Here is a 23,519-nt window from a genome sequence, read left to right on the forward strand (position 1 = left end):
GCCTCAGCTGAGATACATGCATTAACCTCTTGAGCTATGTCTTTCTGGCTTCTAGGACAGTTGTGGCAAGTCACAATGTGACCCAACTGGGGCAATCTTCCTGCTATAGGAGGGGAAGGGATTAACTCACAAACAGATCTATGGGATCTGGCTATTCTGAGTAGGAAGAGAGACCTAGGAGTGAGTCTTGAGGATGCTGGAGCAGGGAAGTCAGAATATAAGGCTTAGACAACAGAATATTTTTCCATAGGGACTCTCATGGGACTAACGAATGGTCTAGAGAGGATACGTGGAACCAGTCCTAAAATGTTGCCAGTATGGGAAATCTTGGGGTTTTGAGGAAAATAATGGCCTATAGTAGCAGTTTTGAAGAACTATTTACATAATCAAATTCTGGAAGATTCAAAAACCTCATCCCAAAGCTTCATACAACCTCTCCTTCAAGAAACCAGTCTCTGGAGGTAGGGTACAAGCATCCATTTTAGAATTCCCCAGGTGATTCTAGTGTACAGCCATGTTAGACAACCACTGGTAACAAATGAGGAAGAGATGCCGGCTCTACCTTGTTATATGTTCAAAAAATTGGTCTGTAGGCCATAGTTGATAAGGGTAGGGAGAGAGAAAGGGGCTCAAATGTAAACCTGGTAAAAGAAATAAAGTTCCAGAAAAGCCTAGATAATCTCAGGGAGGCCCAAGGGTTCACTTTATTCCATAAGAGTACTAGTGACGTCACCAGCCTCATTGAAGCTAGTGGTGGCTTTTTTCTGTAGGCCCAGGTTGGTAAGGAAGGTTTCTATATAAATCCACAAGGCCAGAATGACCATTAGAAGTCCTAATTCACGGGGCTACTGGGCCACTGAAAATAGTGTTAAAAAAAAATTGGGGATAGTGGTTAGCCCAAAACGTGTTGCATGAGTTACCTAACCAGAAGAGACTAGTGAAGACTTGTCAACTGACCAGATGGAAAGCCACTATTTCTTGACCAATGGTCAAACCTGAGCCAGTAACTGGCTAAGTCTACTTGAGAAAGGACCCACAATACCATATCACGTAATATCACAGTGATTTCTCCATGTTCTTCAAAGGAATTTATGGTCATTTGAGGAACTATGCCCCTAGGGAAAGGTAAATACTCAGGTCTTTCAGAAGTTGCTAGATGCAGGGTTGGATATGTTACTGATAAGAAGGGCCCAGACCCTCTCATGATGTTCCTTCTAGAGTGTGTGGGGTCAGAGTTCTCTCCCAAGCAGGTCTTGGAATCCATCCTGAGTCTCTACATCTACTTCATGGTCATTCCATTGGCTGAATGCCTGGATGGGCTGGGCTCACTTGGACATTAGGTCAGGAGTAAATGAGATCTTTGCTAAGAGTAGAATAAGGATTCCTAAGGCAAGAAATACCAAGGAGAAACCCATGAAATTATCTTGCTGAAGACAGGAAACCAAGGCAGCTGCTATATCTGGGTAGAATGGTAGAGATAGTTTTCAAAGTCATAAAGGATGCAGAAGCTCCCTGTTAGTTATATCCCCTTTAGTAATATCCCTTTCAGTGTACCTGTATGGTACCTGCAAAAATCAGACGGACTCATGGTGGTGAATGATGAAGGACAATAATAGGCAAAAAAGGATCACAGAAACTGCCTTGTCACTGTGTAGGTCAGAGGCTGCCAGTCTGATAGACCTGAAGATGGCCTCCTGTCCACAGCTGATGCATCAACTTTGCCTTGGATAAATGGCCGCCTTGAAATTGCTGTGTATTTTGAATAGCCATCATTTGCTGTAACCAGTACATAGAATACAAGTATTGTTCTCGCCAAGGGTACAAGATGGGAGTGGCTTTCCTTGGCATCTATTTAAGAGACCCACTCGAGGAATTTGTGCTTTTCTTCAGTCAGTTCAGGTTCCTGGCAGAGAGGTTCCTCCCAAGGGTCTCAGGTCCCACTTAATACTGGCAGGTCATTTTGGATAAACAAAGAAAATAACTATAAATGACTGAGGTAAAGGTTTTGCTACGGAATGTGTCTAGGCAGTGGCTTGTCTGGGATTCACTAGGTGTGTCCTGGTATTCTCACATTTGGCCTCCCAAAAAAAGCTGTAGCCAGTCTGGTGCTTTTAACTGGGGTCTCAGACTTCTTGAAGTAATGTCTGGGTTTCCCCTCCAGGCAAACCAAGCTAGACCATGTGAATGAGGGCTGAGGTGACAAATGTGGAATGCATGGTGCGGGAGGTGGGGACACAGTATTGGTGATCTGTTGTACATTGGGTTCTCCTAAAAGTGCCAGTGTAGTTTGGCATATGAGGTTGAAGGATCCATACCTGTGAAAGGAACAAGGAGAAAGCAGATTAGGCAGATGAAGAAGTGAACACTGGAGCAGGCCAAAGCCTGAACCAACACAATAAGGGGATGGGTAGTGTGAGTGTTGTCCATCAGGGTCCTCATACTTGGCCAGAAGGACCAGGCCCACATTTCTCCCCCTCACTGGGTTACAGGATGTAGGTTGCCTCAGGAAGAACATCTAGAACAAGGAGACTCTAAGAAATGCAGACCCTGAAGGAGATGGTGACCTTGTAGATTTCAATCCCAGACTGGCTGGCAAGCAGAAGCATTGACTTTGGTTCTGGGTGTGACATGGCTGAGCAGAGGGGAGCTAAAGCTACAGGAAGTGTGAGGGCACATAGACCAGGGGCAGCAGCCTTGGTGACATTGTTATACTTGCCCATGGCTCACCTTCCAGCTTGCTGTCCCATGGCCACCAAGAGGATCCAGCTCTTGCTATCCATTCTTCTACTTAGTTTTGATGTCTCCAAGCAGATCTCGTCAGGGATTGTTCCCTGTTGAGGGTGAGTTCAGTTACCCAGACCTGAAGGAGAAACAATGCTTGGTTCTTTCTCCAGGTTATCCCACTCTTAGAAAAACGATGGTCTCCTATCGCTGTCTCATCATCTGGTAGTGATGGTCCCATTCCTACCTAAGCATGGATTCACCCCATGGTCCTGTATTATCAGAATCCTTGGGCATGATTATATGAAGCAATCCTGATCAAAGGGGATGGAAAGACTGGGACGTGACCTGGATGGCTTGACTAGATGAACTAAGGAGCGAATAACTTTGTTTTCCTGGATGACCCTCTGGTTGCTCCTTCCTCCAAAACAAAAAGCACAGGGAAAGAGGCGGCACCATCCTCACTGAAGCTGATATGTGTCTCCATATGCCAGGATAGATAAGGGAGGTTGTTACAGAACTGGGCTCTCTGGTATCCATGGGAATGAGAGAATGCAGAAATAGCAAAGGTCAGGCAACAGCACTCAACCATCAGAGAACATGGACTTCATTACCATGAGTTGCAAAACCAAGAACAGCAGAAGCCCTGATTCACAGGGCTGTGGATCACCACAGTGTATCTAGTGGAAAGAGATGGGTGACTGATGAAGGTATTTGCTTGACTTACATAACCAGAGGTGCAGAGTCGGTTAGTAGAAGACTGACACCAACTGCTCCAAAGGAATGTCACCATCCCTTGCTCAATATTCACTTCAATACTGGCTAATTCTTAAAAGACACTACAATACCACAACAAGCACATGTAGTACCCATGTATACACTTCCCTGAAGGTATCTATGGTCACTTATGAGGAAGCAGACCATGAGGAAAGGAGAACAATAAGCTCTTTCAGGAGTTGGTGGATGCATGGTTGGACTTACTGACATGAAAGGATTAAGACCTTCCTCATAGAGTAAGGGTATATGGCTCAATTAAAGTCTTCACCCAAGCTAGTCTTAGTCCAGTGAGCCTCTGCATCTACTCTGAACAGTGCACTGGTCTCTGAATGCCTGAAATGGATGGACCTACTTAGCAAAGCCCTTTTGCTTCCTGTTCAGAAGACTAAGGGTTATAATGGTGGCAAAGACAATAAAACTGCTCTAGGGTCAAGGTTAGTAAATCAGAAGTAATATCACAACTGGGTTGAATGATAGAGATTAATGTTCCTTAATAGTCTCAAAGGATGCAGAAATAGTGGTCCCAATCAATCATATCCCTGTTCAGTTTACCTATACAGCTCCTGCAAAAATAAGATGGGCTCGTTGCAGAAGATGGAATAGAACAATGAACAATAAATGATTAGATTACTATGGTATACTGGAGAGCTCAGAGGCAGCTGGCATGACAACCTCTTGTCCAAAGTTGATGCATTAGCTCTAGTGCCTTTGATAACAGCTGTCTTGAAAAAAGCATATATAACTTGAACCAATATGCATTAATTGCTGTGAAAAATAGGTACAATAAAAGGGTGTTCTATGGTTAAGGTGCTATAAACAGGAGGGGCTACTCTGAAACATGCGCTTCACCTTGCTACAGCTTTATGCTCTAGACTAGACAGTGTTACTGGAGAGAGACAAACTTTCCTACCATGGGAGACAAGCTCTACACCAAACTCAGCTATGTGTGCTGCAAGGTCATTTTGGACCAACAGGTAAAAAGATAGATCATGAGGGCAAGGGCAGCTGCTCCAAATGCAGCCAGGAATGACTTTCGTGGGATTCACTGGACATCCCTTGTTGATCCCGTGACTAGAAACAACCAGGAATGTCAGTAACCATGGCCTGATAACCACTTTGTAACCAGGGACTCAGACCCTTAAAAGATGAATGCATCAATGACCCCTCTTTGCAAGTACCCTAGACCACACAAACAAGGGTTTAGGGTGAATGACTTCTGATAAAGGTGGTAGATAAAGAACGTAATAACGGCACTGACTTGTTGCAGGTTTTGGGCCTCTGAAAGCAGGTACCTATCTAGTTTGGGGTATAAGACATGTATACAATCCTGAGATTGGATAGATGGGCAAAGTCAAACACTGGAGCTAAGCCAGAGAGCCTCAACCAACCTGAAATGGGGAAGCCATAGTATGAATGTTAATCAGTGTCCCATGCTGGGCTGAAAGGACCCAGGCTTGTTTTTCCCCTTCACTCAGTCACAAAATACGGGCAGCCTCAGGAACATCACCTAGAACAAGGATATTCTAACAGAGCTGGTGACCTTGTACATTCCAGGCTAGGTGACAGGTGGAAATAGCTATGTGAGCCAGGTCAGGTTGCCAGAATGGGTGTATGAAGCAGGGTTGCAGAAGCTAAAGGTACCTGGAAAGCCTAAGAAGGATCCCAGTAGTGGCCTTGGCCATGTCCTTACACTTACTTGCCTGATTTGCTGTTGGCTCATGTGACCTCTCCCCTGGGACAACAGGATTGCCAGGTTGTTGCTGAGCTTTTTTTAATGATTTGAGGTCACCTACTGCCTCTCCTTTGAAGTCGGTATTTTTGCCCATTCTTTAGTTGATCCCATTCCATTCGTATGGCCTGACATTTCCTATTGCTGTCTTCTCACCTGTTAGCGGTGGTCCTATTCTTGCTACCACATCTGTTCACATCGTTTGCCCAGAGTTAGAATTCCTGGGCCCATCAGCATTGGATCTTCCTAATCTGTGAGGGTGGGAAAGGCTGGTAGGTGGCTTGGGTAGTTTGCATAAGTTGGGATTCTAGGCTACATGCTTCTGCCAAGAATACTCAGAGTTGAGGGGTAAAAATCAACCCAGGCGCCCCTGAGGCCTGGGAAGGCTAAGTACTGAAAGAACTATAAGCATAGTGAATCCTGTACAAAAACCTTACAACAGACTCACTGGAATCTTCCTGTGCCACAAATCAGTGATGGTTCTAGAGAACGATCATCAGTCTTCTGACCTCAGAGACATTCTGGTGCTATATGTCTAAAGTTCACAGCATAGCAGTTCTGGATTCAGATATAGTCTAGACTCACCTGCCTTGAGTGGTGGCTCTGGCGGTTCTAATACTATTTTGGACCTTTCCTGCGGTCTTAGGAGAAAAGCTGCTACCTCAGTACCACAGAACAAAGGATCTGCAGGGCTTGCATGGGGAGTCTCCAGTTTGCTTACAGCATCTCCCAGTGACACTCCACCCTGTGGATGTGTGGCCTTTGGAGACCCTCTAAATGCATGCCAAATGTGCAGGGGAGTTTATCTTCTCCAGGGAAGACTTTCCAATGGGGGAGAGGAGCTAGTGGATGAACTTACTTGACTCATTGAGGAGGATTATTGGAGAAGACTTGGCCTCCATAAAGACTTAGGAGCAGACTGAGCAATCAGCTTGCTGGGAAGTAATGGCTCACACAGGACACTTTCTCTTATTGACTATTCCTCAACTGCTGCCTCTTGTTTTTCTTTGGATTCGTCACTATCCTCAAATGTCAGCAAACATATTTTTGCCTCAGGATCTATATTCTAGGATACCTGGCCTGAAATCTATTAACTGTACTTGCCAAAATTTAGATGTTGAATCTAATCAAGAACGTGAACCTTAACTTAGGAGATAAACAACATGGGAAAGCAGGAAAACGGTGGCTAGGCAGCAGGATTAACGTGCAGCTCCCACTCGAACAGACAGCAGCATGTGGACTTGCATGTGAACTTATGCACCAAGAACTATTGCGGGAAGTATACCAGATAAGCTGAACATACCAGACAAGTCTGAAAGAAGTGGTTTGCCACTGCAGGCTCTGAGACAGCCAAAAAACTGGGAGAAAAGTGAGCAGGGGAACGTCCACACCTGAGCACACATCCTCACTGAGGAACCTGAAGGTCTAGATCATGGGAGGAGAATTTAACCTTACAGGGAGCTGAGATGAATACAGAGACCTGAACAAAACACAAGGTTAGAGGAAGTGGCAGGAAGAGGTCTGTGGGTGCACTCTATCCCCAGGGAAGTCATTGGACTTTGTCTCGCAGGGGTCTTGTCTCGCAGGGTTCCTTGGGAGGAGGGCTGCCAGTGGAATTGGGGAAGAACCACAGAGGAAGAACTGCCAGCTGAACTTTGTAACAATTTCGACTGAAGGTAAAATCTCCTCGACAGAATTCGGGGGAGGCGAGTGAGCAGGGAATATGGATGCAAGAACAGAAGCTGTGGCAGGCAGGGAGGCATGAAACATTGAAAGCCCTCCTTGCTTTTTCAGCTTGGAAACTCCTAGCCTGGGGCGAGTTTTCAGCCCTGCTCATGGCTGCCTGGAAATAAACTCAGTGCTGTTGTCAGTGGGCATGGTGGGAGTGAGGCTGGTATTTCTGGCTGTGTGGGAGCTGGGTAAGCCTGTCACTGCTGGCTTTCCCCTACTTCCCTGGCAACCTGCAGAGACAGCCATAATTCCCCTAGGAACATAACTTCTTTGATCGTAGAACCACCCCACTCCCCCAATCTTCCACAGCAGCAGCAATAGCAGTAAGCTCCATAATCGTATACCTAGAAAACTAAACATGTATCCAAAAAGCTCCTGAAACTAATGAATTAACTGAAGTTTGAGGATACAAAACTAGCATACATAAATCAGTAGTACTGCTATACACCAACAACCAAGCTGAGAAATCAAGATGTCAATCCCTTAATAGCTGCTAAAATAAAAAACTTAGGAATTTATCTAAAAAGGTGTGAAAGACCTCTACAAAGCACTGCTTAAGGAAATCATAGATAACAAAAATAGAAACACATCCCGTGCTCAGATGGGTAGAGTCAATATTGTGAAAATGACTATATTGCAAAAGCAACCTACAAATTGATTGCAATTCCTATCAAAATACCATCATTCTTCACAGAACTAGAAAAAACAATCCTAGAATTAAAGAAACTAAAAAAGCTTGCATAGCCAAAGCAAGAATAAGCAAAATGAACAAATCTGGAGACATCACATTAATCGATTTTTAAAGTAGACTATAAGGCTATAGTCACCAAAACAGAGTGGTATTGGTATAAAGTCACACAGAACAATAGAACAGAATAGAGAACCCATAAACCCCAATATTTACAGCCAACTGATCATAGACAAAACAAAGTGGGGAAAGGATACCCTATTCACAAATGGTGCTGGGAAAATAAGCAAGCCCCATGTAGAAGAATTAAGCTGGCTCCTCATCTCTCACCTTATACAAAAATCAACTCAAGATCAAGTACTTAAATCTAAGACCTAAAACCACAAGAATTCTAGAAAACATCAGAAAAAAAACCCTCCAGACATTGGTTTGGGCAAAGAGTTCATGACCAAGAACAGAAAAGCAAATGCAACAAAAATAAACAGGTGGGACTTAAACTGAAAAGCTTCTGCACAGCTAAAGAAATAATCAGCAGAGTAAATAAGACTACCCAGAGAGTGGGAGAAAATCTTAGCAATCTATATATCTTGCAAAGGACTAATACCCAGAATCTACAAGAAAGGCAAACCAGTAAGAAAAAAGAATCCCATCAAAAAGTGGGCAAAGGACATGAATAGGCAATTATCAAAAGATGATATACAAATGGCCAACAAAAACAAGAAAAATGCTCAACATCACTAATTAAAAGGGAAATGCAAATCAAAACTACAATGTGATACCACCTTTACTCCTGCATGAATAGCCATTAAAAAGGCAGGGTGCAGTGTTTCACACCTGTAATCCCAACTCTTTAGGAGGCTGAGGTGAATGGACCACCTGATACCAGGAGTTTGCGACCAGGCTGGTCAACATAGTGAAATCCCATTTCTATCAAAAATATAAAAATTAGTTGGGTGGGATGGCAGTTGCCTGTAGTCTCAGTGATTCGGGAGGCTGAGGCAGGAGAATCGCTTGAATCCAGGAGGCAGAGGTTGCAGTGAGCCAAAATCACACCACTGCACTCCAGCATGGGTGACAGGCTGAGACTGTCTCAAAAAATTAAAAACAAAAATTGGCCTGGATGTCATGAAAAGGGAACACTTCTACAATGCTGGTAGGAATGGAAACTAATACACCCACTGTGGAAAACAGTGTGGAAATTCCTTAAACTAAAAGATCTATCGTTTGATCCAGAAATCCCACTACTAGGTATCTTCCCAGAGGAAAAGTCATAATACAAAAACTTGCACATGCAAGAACCACAGCATTATTGGGCTTAGGGTGCACCCTAATTCAGATATGGCTGCAGTAACCAAAAAAGTAGATCACTATACCCATGTACCTTTAAATACCTGGAATGCCTTCCCAAGAAGGATGGGTATATACAAGACCAGACTACAAAGACTACAATAAATACCTAACTCTTCAATGCCCAGATACCAATGAATATCCCCAAACATTAAAACCATCCAAGAAAACATGACTCACTAAACAAACTAATGTACTAGGTAGCAATCCTAGAGAAACTTCAGACAGAATTCAAAATAGCTATTTTGAGAAAACCCAAAGAAATACAAGATATAAGGAATTCAGCATCCTAGCAGATAAATTTAATAAACAAGTAGACATAATGAATCAGATATTCTAGAGTTGAAAAATGGAATTGACATACTGAAAAATGTGTGGGTTTCTTAATAGCAGAAAGGATCAAACAGAAGAAGGGATTAGTGACCTTGAAGATGGGCTATTTTAAAATACAATCAGAGGAAATAAAAAGAAAGAATGAAGTATACGTATAGGGTATAGAACATAGACTCAAGGGCAAATCTAAGAGATACTGGCTTTAAAGAGGAGGTAGAGAAAGAGATAGGGGTAGAAAGTTTATTCAAAGGAATAAGAGAAACCTAGAGAAAGATGCAGTATTCAGGTACAAGAATGTTGTAGAACACCAAGCAGATTTAACCCAAACAATATTACCTCAAGGCATTTAACAATCATACGCTTAAACAGGCGTCCCCAAACTTTTTACACAGGGGGCTAGTTCATTGTCCCTCAGACCGTTGGAGGGCCGCCACATACTGTGCTCCTCTCACTGACCACCAATGAAAGAGGTGCCCCTTCCTGAAGTGCGGCAGGGTGCCGGATAAATGGCCTCAGGGGGCCGCATGTACCGTGGTCTATAGTTTGGGGATGCCTGCTCTTAAAGGTCATGGAAAGAATAAGAATCTTAAGAGCAGCAAGAATAAAAGAAACATACAATGGAGCACCATCCAATATATCTGGCAGCAGACTTTGCATGGAAACATTACATGCCAGGAAAGAATACCATGACATAAAGTGCTGAAGAAAAAAATCTTATCCTTGAGTATTATATCTGGTTGACAATATCCTTTAAACATGAAGGAGAAACACTTTTGCAGACAAAAGCTCAGGGAATTTATTAACAGAGGACTTTTTCTATAAGAAATGCTAAAGGGAGTTCTTCAATCTGAAATAAAAAGAACGATGAGCAGCAAGAAATCATCTGAAGGTACAAAACTCAGTGGTAATAAGTACACAGAAACACAACATTGCAACACTAATTGTGGTGTGCAAACTAATGCTTTAAGTAGAAAGATGAAAAGATGAGCAGATCAAATCACTGCAACTTTTCAAGACAGATAGTACAATAAAAAATAGAAACAAAAAAGCAAGGAGACAAAGGTTTTAGTAGTTTTTGTTGTTTTATGCAGTCGGTGTTGTCATCAGTTTAATGGGTTATATTTGCAAGCCTCACAGTGTTAGTCTCAAATCCGAAAATGGGTACATAAAAAGCAGAAGAAAAAATTAAAACACACCACCAAAGAAAATCAGGTGGAAAACAAGAAGGAAGACTCCAAAATGAAGCAAAACTGGTGGGAGTAAGTCCTTATCAATAACATCGAATGTAAATAGACTAAACTCTCCAATCAAAGGACAAAATGAGGTAATTACAAACCCAAGACCCGGCTGGGCACAGTGGCTCACACCTGTAATTCCAGCACTTTTGAAGGCCAAGGCGGGTGGATCACTTGAGGTCACGAGTTCGAGACCAGCCTGGCCAACATGGTGAAACTCTGTCTCTACTAAAAATAGAAAAATTAGCTGGGCATGGTGGCAGATGCCTGTAATCCTAGCTACTGGGGAGGCTGAGGCAGGAGAATCACTTGAACCCATGAGGTATAGGTTGCAATAGCCCAGTATCTCGCCATTGCACTCCAGCCTGGGTGACAGAGTGAGCCTGTCTCAAAACACACCTACACACGACTCAATGATCCATTGTCAACAAGAAACACTCTTCACCTATAAAGACATACATAGACTGAAAGTGAAGGGATAGAAAATGATATTCCATGTAAATGGAAACCAAAATAGCAGGAGTAGCTACACTTGGATTAGACAAAATAGATTTCAAGACAAGAACGAAAGAGATGATGGTCATTATATAATAAAGGGGTCAATTCAGTCAGAGGACATAAAAACTGTAAAGGTATATGCACCCACCACTGGAGCACCTAGATACAGGGTAAATGTTACTAGACCTGAAGAGAGAGACTGCAATACCATAATAGCAGGAGACTTCACCCCACTTACAGTAATGAGCAGATAATCCAGACAAAAAACCAACAACCATCAGACTTCATCCTCACTATGGACCAAATGGACCTAGTAGATATTTGCAGAACATTTTATCTAATGGCTACAGAATACATTCTTGACAGCCGATGGATCCTTCTCAGGATAGACCATACATTAAGCCACAAAAGTCTTAAAACATTTTTTTAGAAAAATGAAGTATTTTCTCTAACCACAATGGAATAAAAGTAGAAATTAATAAAGAAATTTGAGAAAGTATACAAATACATAGAAATTAAATACACTTCTGAATGACCAGTGAATGGTCATTTGGTGGAATTTGCCACCAAATTCTTTTCCAGATATATCTGATGATCTCCTCTCTCCTGGCCAAATGTACATCCTAGCCCCTTTTGCTTAGTTGGAGCCATAGGTCTAACTTTGGCCAATAAGTTGGGAGTGGAAGTGACATGTCTCTTCCATACCAGGGAACGGAAATGTTGATTCTGGATTCTTCAGAGCTTTTTTCCCTCTGGCAGCTACTGTCAACCTTTGAGGTAGTGACTGTTCTGTCAGCCTTAGGTCCTTGATTGAGTATAATACATGCTCTTTCCTGTTGAATGCAAAGGACATACAGCATATGTGAGAAATGTCATTGTAGATTTAAGCTGCTGAGATTTTGAGGGTTGGATTTCACAGCAGAATACCATAACCTATTCTGACTGATACATACACAGCAGGAGACACTGACAAGGCTGTTTCATAGTACCAGTGTTCACAGTGGCTTTGGAAACAACCCAAATACCTGTACCCTGAAGGAGGATGACCAAACTGTGGTGTATTTACTCAGTAGATTATTCAGCAGTGAAAGAAAAATAACTAGTGACTTGTAACAATACATACGAGCTTTAGCAATGTAAATAAAGTGACAGTAAATCCAAAGGATAATTTATAAATATAACACATATTTTCATATATGTAACAAGATGCCCTTTTAGAAAACTAAAAATCAAATACTTGCTAAGAATACACCTAGACATCATAAAAACATAGAAAAAAGCAGAAAAGTGACAACCACAGGATTCAGAAGTAGTTACCTGAAGTAGGAAGAGCCATGGAGTAGGATGAAAACGGCATTGTTTTTTTTTTGTTTGTTTGTTTTTGTTCTGAGACGGAGTTTTGCTCTTGTTACCCAGGCTGGAGTGCAATGGTGCGATCTCGGCTCACCGCAACCTCCACCTCCTGGGTTCAGGCAATTCTCCTGCCTCAGCCTCCTGAGTAGCTGAGATTACAAGCACACACCACCATGCCCAGCTAATTTTTTGTGTTTTTTTTTTTTTAGTAGAGACGGGGTTTCACCATGTTGACCAGGATGGTCTCGATCTCTTGACCTCGTGATCCACCCGCCTTGGCCTCCCAAAGTGCTGGGATTACAGACTTGAACCACCGCGCCCGGCCTGCATTGTTATATGTAGGCTATTACCAAGATCTTGATTTCTGAGGAGTAGCAGGGGAATAAGTACATTATAAGTTTAATATTATTAAGAATAGCTAAATGGCTGGGCGCGGTGGCTCAAGCCTGTAATCCCAGCACTTTGGGAGGCTGAGGTGGGTGGATCACGAGGTCAAGAGATCGAGACCATCCTGGTCAACTTGGTCAAACCCCGTCTGTACTAAAAATACAAAAAATTAGCTGGGCATGGTGGCGCGTGCCTGTAATCCTAGCTACTCAGGAGGCTGAGACAGGAAAATTGCCTGAACCCAGGAGGCGGAGGTTGCGGTGAGCCGAGATCGCGCCATTGCACTCCAGCCTGGGTAACAAGAGCAAAACTCCATCTCAAAAAAAAAAAAAAAAAAAAAAAAAAAAAGAATAGCTAAATGGCAGTTTATTTATGATTAAACACTTCAGGAACTAGAATCATAGCTAATTCATAATCTAAATCTATGTACCTGAGATTGTTACACATAAAGAAATGGTCCTATTGTTTCTATCTTTGCAGAAAGAGGAGCATATATGTGGTTGGGTTCTCAGTCACCCAGGGTTCAGTTAAATACAAATGTGCACCTACCAGCATTAAGTTCTGAGAGTAGGATGACCTGTGACCAAAAGTATCTTTTTGGTAGGATCCAAATCAGCCAGGCTGAACATTCATATATTTCTTCTATAAGGTTCTTAGCTATATAAATGCTTAAAGGCTGAGCAGGAGGTAGTTTCTGCATGAAACAAACAAAAAAAATGAATGACGCAGCAATTACCTGTTGACCATTCTTGTTTGTTCCTATTACTCTGCCAGGCATTGCTCCAAAGACTGGGGATAGGATGGTACATGAGAGCTCTGAAGGCAGGGAAATCTGTTTGTTGGGACGTGCAGGTAAATGAAATGTATGTTATGGAAAGTAAAGGAAGGTCCCTAATCCAGACTGCTAATGAAAGGAGAGATGACCCCACTGCCACTATCGCCACAACTGATGCTTAAGGTACAAATAAGATCTATCCAGGTAAAAGGGTTGGTATCATGGGAATTATGGAAGATAAAATAAAAAGAGGAGTATCTCAGGCTGAAAGCAGTATGCATAAAAACTCACGTGAAGGTGGTTTTGGTCAACTCTAAAGTTTAGTCTGGCTGTACAGAAAACAAAGGGGAGAATGACAAGAGAAAACGTGAAGAATAAACAGATCACGAAGCACCTTGCAGGAGTTGGATTTTAGCCTGAGGCCAGAAAATCAGACTGGTGTGTATTAATCAGAGGTGTGATGTCAGATTTGCGTTTCAGAAAAGTGTCTCTGGGCTGCTGTGTGCAGGGAGATGACTTACAGGGTGGATGAGAGTTCCCACAGGAAACAGCACACTCATGGGGTTCGATCAGAGAAAGTTTAAGGAAGAGCTGCTTACAGAAGTGTAGGCAAATCAAGGCAACCGTGAAGGGACAGTATAGCACCCACGAAGTAGCGAGAGCAGAGCACCATACTTATGTTCAAATGTAAGAACCTAGGATTATGAAGAAACAAAAAACTAGGGCCCTAGACAATTTGGTCTAAGCCTGGTTTCCTGTGGTCATGTCTAAACAGTTCAGACCCGAGGGTCTCTTACAGGGGATTTTATGTGTTTGGAAGGATTCTCTCTTTCTAAGCCTGTTGGCTTAATAGTAGTGTCCTGATTTCTCAAGCAAACCTCAATCCATAATATTGGCAAGGAAGGGCCTCTTAGCTCCTTATGCACTTCACCCTCTCCCAATTTCCCAATGCTGGACTCCAATCTAGATAAGCTGTTCCTTATGGTGCAAGTAAGTGAAACCAGCCTTAAATGAATGCCCAGAGATAGGCATTCAAACAATGTTTCTCAAAGTGTAGTTCTGAGATTCTCTGCCCCGCGAGTTGGAGGAACTTGTTTAAAAGGTAGATCTGGGGACTCCATTCCATACCCATTGAATCTGAATCTCAGAGAATGATAGCTGTGCCTTTTTTTCTCAATTCCCATTTATTTTTGTCTCTTGGGACAATGTCATCTTTTCAATATAAAAAAAAGCAAGTTTAGGCTGGGCGCGGTGGCTCATGCCTATAATCCCAGCACTTTGGGAGGCCAAGGCAGGTGGATCACGAGGTCAAGAGATCGAGACCATCCTAGTCAACATGGTGAAACCCTGTCTCTACTAAAAATACAAAAATTAGCTGGGCATGGTGGTGCGTGCCTGTAATCCCAGCTACTTGGGAGTCTGAGGCAGGAGAATTGCTTGAACCCAGGAGGCGGAGGTTGCAGTGAGCTGAGATCGTGCCATTGCACTCCAGCCTGGGTAACAAGAGTGAAACTCTGTCTCAAAAAAAAAAAAAAAAAGAGCAACCCCAAATGTAGAATAGAACAACCAAGTGTAGTGGGGGGAAACCAACAGCAAAAGCAAGATATAAGACTTTGCAATGACAATGGAGGAGGGTTCCGTTCTCTGGAGATTGACTCAAATGCTGATGTGGCAGTATACACCATTCTACATAATCAGGTATGTTAATTCCTTTTCAGGCTAAGAAAAGGTGGGGATTAGGATATTTCTGGAGGCTTGGGGAAGAGCTACTCTTCCCCCCGTTGATACCTTTCTCAGATCCGAGGAAAGGAGTTCAATGAGTGAGGGAGGTAGAGCTGGAAAGGGAAAAATTCCACCTGACAGAGTGGGGCAGATTTCCCTCTAAAACTTCTAGAATGCGAAATCCTATCGCCTTCCTTATAGTGGCTTTTACCCACTACCTTATACCCTTTTCTACTTTGGGCTTAGGATGGTGGCCATCTTCTACATGGGTTTTCAGCACCTGGTTGGTTCTAAGTGGCATCTGGATGAGACCCAGCCTTTTGGAGATTTTTAAGAGGGAAATACTAACTGGAAAGAATGGGCACCAGAAGGCAGAAACCTAGGCGTCCCAGACCAGAAAGAGAAGAGACATTCAACAAACAAGCATTTATCGAGTGCCTACTATGTGCCAGGCACTGTTCTAGCCCCCAGAAGAAGAAAACAAACAAGATATAGGCAGCAAACACAAAATTTTGAGGGCCAGGAAAGGGGCAGTTGAGCAAGACGGCCAAGGGAACTGAGAATCCTGAGGTGACGGGGGCTGTGCCTTAGGCTCCCTCTTCCGTGGTGCATCCTACTACTGCTGATACTTAGAGACGAGGTCGTTCATGTTGCTCTCAGCCTCCATCTCCGTCTCATCCATGCTCTCACTTACATAGCAGTGCAGACATGTCTTCTATCTGCAACATGGCAGTGAGCTGCTCCAAGATGCCTTTGAAGAGCTCCCGGATGGCCACTCTGTTGCCGATGAAGGTGACAGCCATCTTAAGGCTACAAGGTAGGATGTTACAAATTGCTGTATTTATGTTGTGTGGAATCCATTCCACAAAGTAGCTGCTGTTACTGTTATGCATAGCTAACCATTTGTTCATTGACCTCTATGGACATCCGACAGTGAGATATTGGCCATGGTGGGAGTCGCAATCGATCATCCTGTTTTTTACATGGACGATATGCTGGGTGAGCTGTGGCACTATGAGAGCTCGATACTGCTGGCTTCTGCTGCTGGTGAGAGGAGCAAACCCAGGCATAAAGAAATGGAGATGTGGGAAGGGGACCATGTTTACCGCCATGGTGGCTGAGACCAGGAGGTACAGATGCCCATAGGTTGGTGTCGTCAGCTTCAGAGTGTGGAAGCAGATGTAGAGGGCCTCATTGTTGACGCAAAAGGTCTCATCAGTGTTCTCTACCAACTGAAGGATGGAGAGGGTGGCATCACAGGGCTCAACCATCGTGTCAGACACTTTGGGTGAAGGCATCGCACTGAAGGTTTTGGTGACGTGATCAGGGTACTCTTTACTCTTACTGAGGAAAAAAGTACTCGTTCCAGAGCCTGCGCCCCCACCCAGTGAGTGGGTCAGCTGGAAGCCTGCAGGCAGTCACAACTCTGCTCCTTCCATACCACATGAGGACAGCCTCAACCACCTCAGCCCTTTCTGGGTACTGCCATTTGGCCAGCTGTTGCCTGCTCCACAATGACCAAAAACAAAGTTGCCTGCTCTATTAAAGATGTGGCAAAAAGGACCTGAGCACACACAGTCCATGGTCCCAGGTTCTGGATCACCAGGATGGCACGAGGAACATATTTGCCACATGCGGTTCTTTGTAATACCTGGAAATGTGATCCACTACCGAGTGTGGAAGCAGATGTCGCAGGGAGCCTTATAGTCGAAACAAAAGGTCTCATCAGTGTTCTCTACCAACTGAAGGATGGAGAGGGTGGCATTGCAGTGCTCAACCATGGTGTCAGACACGTTGGGTGAAGGCACCACACTGAAGGTGTTCGTGATGCAATCAAGGTACTCTGCTTTCATGTTACCCAGGAGAGTACTCCAGAGCCTCGCCCCACCGCCCAAGGAGTGGGTCAGCTGGAAGCCTGCAGGCAGTAACAGCTCTCTGCCTCCCTCCACACATCATGAGGATAGAATTTGGAAAATGTGGTTCCACTGTACCCATGGTAGGTGCCAGTGGGTTTGATGCCACATTCATCACTAATTATTCCCACAACTTGGCACTGATCTGGTTGCCACAGTGACCGGCCTCGATGTGCACGATTTCCCTCATGGTTAAAATTCAGTTTTTTTGCTCGCCTCAATCTATGTACAGCGCAAGAAAATACGTAACTTTTTTCTCTGCTGGTTGCAGGCTGGAATGCACCCCAGAGGCTGGAGCAGCGACGTGCAAACGCGGTGGCAGGAAGGTTCTGAGAGAAAGCAGTTGTACCCTTAAGAAGCAACCTAGATGATTCTAATACATAACCTAGACTTGTGGTTCTCAAATTTCGGTACGTATTCAAATCACCTGGGGATCTCCTTAAACTCCCAATCCGATCGAGACCATCCTGGTCAACACGGTGAAACCCCGTCTCTACTAAAAATACAAAAAAATTAGCGGGGCATGGTGGCGCATGCCTGTAGTCCCAGCTACTCAGGAGGCTGAGGCAGGAGAATTGCCTGAACCCAGGAGGCCAAGGTTGCGGTGAGCCCAGATCTCGCCATTGCACTGCAGCCTGGGTAACAAGAGCGAAACTCCGTCTCAAAAAAAAAAAAAAACAAAACCAAAAAACTCCCAATCCACGGGCCACACTCAAGGCCAGTTAAAACACCTTAATGTCCAGGTCTCCTGGATTCTGGCTTAAGACTCCCCAGTGATTTCAGTATTCAGCCAACTTTAAGAACCAGTGACCTGGCCTATAGCTAGTAAAGATAAAGCGGTTACACGATTGACTGAGAACGTGGGTTTTCTCAAACTTTAAATAATTTTTCAAAACACACCCTTCTTTCCTCTTGGACTTAGAAATCTTATATAAGACTTTCAATTTACAGGTGAGTAAGCTGAGTCCTAAAAGGAAAAATTAAAGTGGGCAAACAGCCAATTAAAATGAGATATGTTTTCATTCAATACAATAAATGTTCTTAAACATTCAGTATTGGCACTAAACTTTTAAGTCATTGGCAGATGGAAAATCAGATTTGTTACCCTAACATTTCAAGCATCTCCATTGTACAATTTTAAGAAGATTTTTAGGTTGGGCATGGTCTTATTACTGTAAAGTTTGTTCTCTGAAGATAACCACCGAGTTAAAAATGAGGAAACTGAGGCCAGCACAAGAAAATTAGATGCCAATTCCAACTTATTTACCTACCCGGTAAGATCCTACCGTCCAGGGTAGAAGGGCCAGGAACATCGCTGCTTCCTCTCAGGAGTGGGGTTTTATAGGGAGTGAAGGCGTTTGATTGGATCTGGAGAGACAGGATGTGGACAGCAGGAGCTGCTATTGGTAGGGAGGTGGGACTTCCTGTGAGCCGGCTAAGTGCTGAGTGCAGAGGGGATTTCCAAGGGTGGGGTTAGGTGCTGAGTGCAAAGGGGATTTCCAAGGTGGAGCTAGATGATTGGCATCCTAGTGCAGAGGGGATTTCCAAGGTGGGGCTAGATGATTGACATATTCTAATTTTCAAGCCGGGAGGGAGATGGGCTCATCCGAACTCCCAGCAAGGCAACCAGCCTTACAATTACCACGTGTGGCAGTGCATGCCTTCAATTCCAACCTCCTTGGAGGCTGAGGCAGAAGAATCTCTTGAAGGCAGGAGGCAGAGATTGCAGTGAGCTGAGAATGCACCACTGCACTCCAGCCTGGGTGACAGTACAAGATTGTCTCAAAAAATAAGAGTATTTTGTATGACCTTACTCTGTATATTTTTCTCTTAATTTATAAAATTTCCATGTCCCAAATAATCTGCTTAAACATTAACAGCAGAACTTCTGGCAAAAATTTGAAAAAACATACAATCTAAAAATAAGAGTTAAGTCCTCCAAACCACATATTTAAAAAAGCCACAGGCTTTTAATGAACAAAATAAACACATTAAAAAACTGTATAGATGTAGTACAAGGCTGAAGTATTTTGACATTTATCTCAACATTTGCAAATATATAAAAACATTCCTTCTTTTTAACATAGTATTGGAAGTCCTGGCCAGGGCAATTGGGCAAGATAAAGAAAAGGTATCCAGATATGGGAAGAGAGGATCCAGAAGCCAGCAAGGGGAGACATTGAAAGGACACTCCCTGTCTTCTGCTCCACTCTGGATCATACAGAAAGGGAGAAGGCTAGGAGGATGCCTTTATTCTCATTTCTTTTTCTAAATGGATAATAAATTATCTCCAGCTTGCACCCCTCTGCAGTGCACTCTGAAACACTGGAGTTTCCTTAACCTCAAAACCTTAAAAAAGCAACTCATTTTCTTTTACACAAGGGAATGACATTTTTACTAAACCTTTGCAAGCATTGTAAGATCAACTCAGCTCTTTCAGTGATTGTATCAGGCAGGTTCAGAAAAAATAGTTTCTCAAAATTAAAAAAAGCAACTTTCAGGGGAAACATCTGAGGATCCCCCTTAGTTAAGGCCCTCTCAAGTTCCCTTCTCTTTACAAAACCTTGGGCAAATAAAGGAAAACTTAGGCTAATTTCCAAAAAACTAATAGGTATATAGAAACTTTCCAAAGTTTAATTCAGGTGTTTAACCTCACATGGAGGAATGTTATGCTGCTCCTAAATCAAACTCTCACTGCAGCTAAAAAAGCTAATAGTTCGGCAAGCAGCAGATAATGTTGGAGATGAGCAATGTATCTCCTATAATGCACCAAAAGGCAATAAAGCAGATAGGGAAAGTGAAGAAATAGCAAAAACACCATTCCCAATAGGGAGGGAAGCGGTTCTGGTAAACAAGCCTAACTGGAAACTCAATAGCACAGGAGATAAATGGAAAGAAAGCACTTTTAAATATACATTTTTAGAAGGCCTATGGAACACCAGGGCCAAACCTCTCAAGTACTCTAAACTCTCTGTAATGAACTAAAAGCCGGATAAGAATCCTGTAGCCTTTCTGGAAAGGTTAAGAGAGGCACTAATAAAGTACACCTCCTTATCCCCTAATTCAGTTGAGGAGCAGGTTATCCTGAAGGAAATTGTATTACACAGGCAGCTCCTGATATTAGAAGGAAACTATAAAAGTAATCTATGGGACCAGAGAGCATCCTAGAGACCACCTAGAAGGTGGCCACTTTGGTCTTTTGTAACAGGGACCAGGAGGAGGCTGAAAGGAAAGCAAGCACAGGAGAAGGACAGAGGCTCTAGCAGCAGTTTTGCAGGCTTATAACGTCCAGAATCCCCAGGTTGCATCCACTAGTTCCTATTGGTGTGGCAGGCCAGTGTATTTTAAGAAAGAATGATGAGCCGGGCGCGGTGGCTCAAGCCTGTAATCCCAGCACTTTGGGAGGCCGAGGCGGGTGGATCACGAGGTCAAGAGATCGAGACCATCCTGGTCAACATGGTGAAACCCCGTCTCTACTAAAAATACAAAAAATTAGCTGGGCATGGTGGCGCGTGCCTGTAATCCCAGCTACTCAGGAGGCTGAGGCAGGAGAATCACCTGAACCCAGGAGGCGGAGGTTGTGGTGAGCCGAGATCGCGCCATTGCACTCCAGCCTGGGTAACAAGAGCGAAACTCCGTTTCAAAAAAAAAAAAAAAAGAAAAAGAAAAAAGAATGATCAGGTAAAAAGGTGAAGAAACTGACCTTGTGGCAAAAAAAGACTGGAACCGGGACTGTTTCCAGAGGTGGTCCATGGGTTCAGGACTAGTCTCATTGATAGTCCATCAGGAATGATGGGTCCTGGGGTGCCAAACTTGGCTCCAGTGGCTCAAACTGCCATTATAGCAAGGAGCCCCCAGATGATTCTTAAAATTAAAGGAAGAAAAGAAAACCTCCTTCTAAACACTAGAGCGAGTCACTCTCATTTCTTCTCTATAATCCAAGCCTCCCCTCTTCCCATAGCACAGTCATAAGGGGCATCTCAGGAAAAACTAATTCAATATTTTTTTCAACTTAGTTTTAGTTAGGAGGATCTATTTACACATGCTTCCAAGCCATTGTCATTACAGCTCTACTAGTCAAAAAAGCCTCCAGGTTAACCCTAGGAAATAATTCCAATGTTTACAGCCCACATAATGTGGCAAGATCACTCACTGTCCTCTTAGCTAGCAAACAGCTGGTAAAGCAAGAAGTACATAAAGCAGGATAAGCAATAGTCACTCTGCCAAACACAAGCGCTCAATTAGCTGAGCTAATAGCTTTCACAAGAGCACTTAAGAAAGAGAAGGGTAGCTAACATAAATACAGACTCCAAGTATGCTTTCCTGGTTTTCCACGTTCATGCTGCCATTTAAAAGAAGAGATATTTCTTACCACTAATGAATCTCCTATAAAATATCACCTGGAAATTAGCAGATTATTATCCTCACTTTTTCTTCCACAAAGAGCCGGAATGCGTTTTAAGGAACATCAAAGTAGTAACAATAAGATAGCTGAAGGGAATAGCTAATCAGGCGGCTAAGTCAAAGATATGAAAGTGTCAAGGCATTAACACATTTCAAGCCCCTTCTAATCTAAAAAGGCTCCATAAAAGAAATTAAACCTCAGTACTTCCCTGCAAAAATAGATTGGGCCACTTCTCATGGTCATATGTTTCAGCCCTCAGGATGGCTACAGTCAGGATGGCAAACTGTATTTATCAGCCTGCTGCCAATAAAGGTTTCACCAGTAAAATCTTTCACCAGTATTTTCACCTGGGAAAGGATAAAACTTGTCAATGTGCTCAGACATTGTTTTCAGGCAGATATCCTCTACATTAAGCATGCAACCTCTCTAGCTCACTTCCAACAAGAAGTACAATTAGCAAAAGACTAACCCTCCAAAATAAAATCACCTTCATTTAACTCAGGAAATTTAGTATTAGTAAAAACTCTTCTCTCTCTTTCCCAAAGCCAAGTTGGGAAGGGCCCTACACTGTTCTTCATTCAACCTTCTCAGCAGTGAAAGTTACGGGAATCAATGCCTGGATACAATCACACTCGAGTCAAAGCCTAAAGAGCTGAGGGAGCAACTCCTGACAACCCAGAGGAACAACTGAATATCAGCGTGGAGAAATAGAAAATCTTAAGCTAAAAATCAAAAAAGATAAATGAGGGCTACGCATCTTACCCAGTTCCACCTTTACCTCAAGAAATATTTTTTGTCATTTCTGCCCTTTTATCTCAAAACTTGCCACCAAATAATAGAATTTATTTTTAGGGTGTATTTTCAGGGAAACTTTAATCGTACACAGTATTGCATTTGTAGCTTGGTAAATCCCTAAAAGGAAATGGTATATCTTGGCAAGCAAAGTTTTAAACATTTTTTACTATGCCACTCTTGTGGAAATTGTGATAGTCACGATACTATTTGCAATAGAACTAAACACTGTGGCACCCAAATGTGGAATTCTGGTTGTAAAATTCTAATTGCTGTAATAGTTTGCCCAACTATCATCCTTATAACAGGATTACTTGTTGCAGGAAAAATTTAGTTAAGGTTGTTTTGCTTACAGCAGGAGTGATAGTTACGGATAAGAAGTAAGCATAAGAGGGCCGGGTGTGGTGGCTCACGCCTGTAATCCACTTTGGAGGCCAAGGCGGGCGGATCACCTGAGGTCAAGAGTTCAAGACCGGCCCGACCAACGCGGTGAAACCCCGTCTTTAAAAGAAAAAAAAAAAAAAAAAAAAAAAGAAGTAAGTCTAAAAGTTTTACTATCATTAAGTTTAATGGGACTTTTTACTAAAGGTTGGTAATATAATGCACTCTAAGCTATAAAAAGAAGCTTATAAAGAAATACATTTTATATAAAAAAAGGATTTTGCATGAAATACTTTTCCTAAAAGGAAATGACTGGCGGTTTAAAGGAGGAATGTTCAGGACAAGTCGGAAAGTTTGTTGTAAGAGGGTCTGTGAAAGTCATGAAAAATTTAATAATTAAAGAAAAGGACTTGTCAAAATTACTCTAAAGTTATTTTAGCCACCCAATAGCGTATTTCTGCCAATAATATTGCAAGTTATAAAAATGGCCTAAGTCTAAAGTTACTCTCTAATGGCAAGTTAAGGGGGGAATGTATGATTGTCTCTGGAAAAAGCTAATTTTTATATTAACTTTTCTGGTAATGTACAGCGACATCTAGTGAAGACAAGTCGGTATTGCAATCCACTGGTGTAACAGGTATCAAACTCGGTTATGGTCTAAGACCCCTATAAACGGTGATAATCTTAATGCTCCTATTCTAATCCTATATTTTAAACCTTTTTATAAAATCT

General features: G+C 42.8%; 1 long non-coding RNA gene across 1 annotated transcript; it reads right to left on the reverse strand.

Moving 5' to 3' along the window:
* Positions 1 to 50: 50 nt before the first annotated feature.
* LOC104650019 (uncharacterized) lies at positions 51 to 18,546 on the reverse strand. Its single transcript, XR_743758.3, has 5 exons — positions 18,481 to 18,546; positions 13,349 to 13,493; positions 11,765 to 11,892; positions 2,728 to 2,860; positions 51 to 2,315 (listed from the first exon to the last, which is right to left on the reverse strand). It is a non-coding gene; the product is annotated as an uncharacterized LOC104650019 (long non-coding RNA).
* Positions 18,547 to 23,519: the final 4,973 nt, after the last annotated feature.

Source organism: Saimiri boliviensis, chromosome 15 (genome assembly GCF_048565385.1).
Source record: "Saimiri boliviensis isolate mSaiBol1 chromosome 15, mSaiBol1.pri, whole genome shotgun sequence".
NCBI lineage: Eukaryota > Metazoa > Chordata > Mammalia > Primates > Cebidae > Saimiri > Saimiri boliviensis.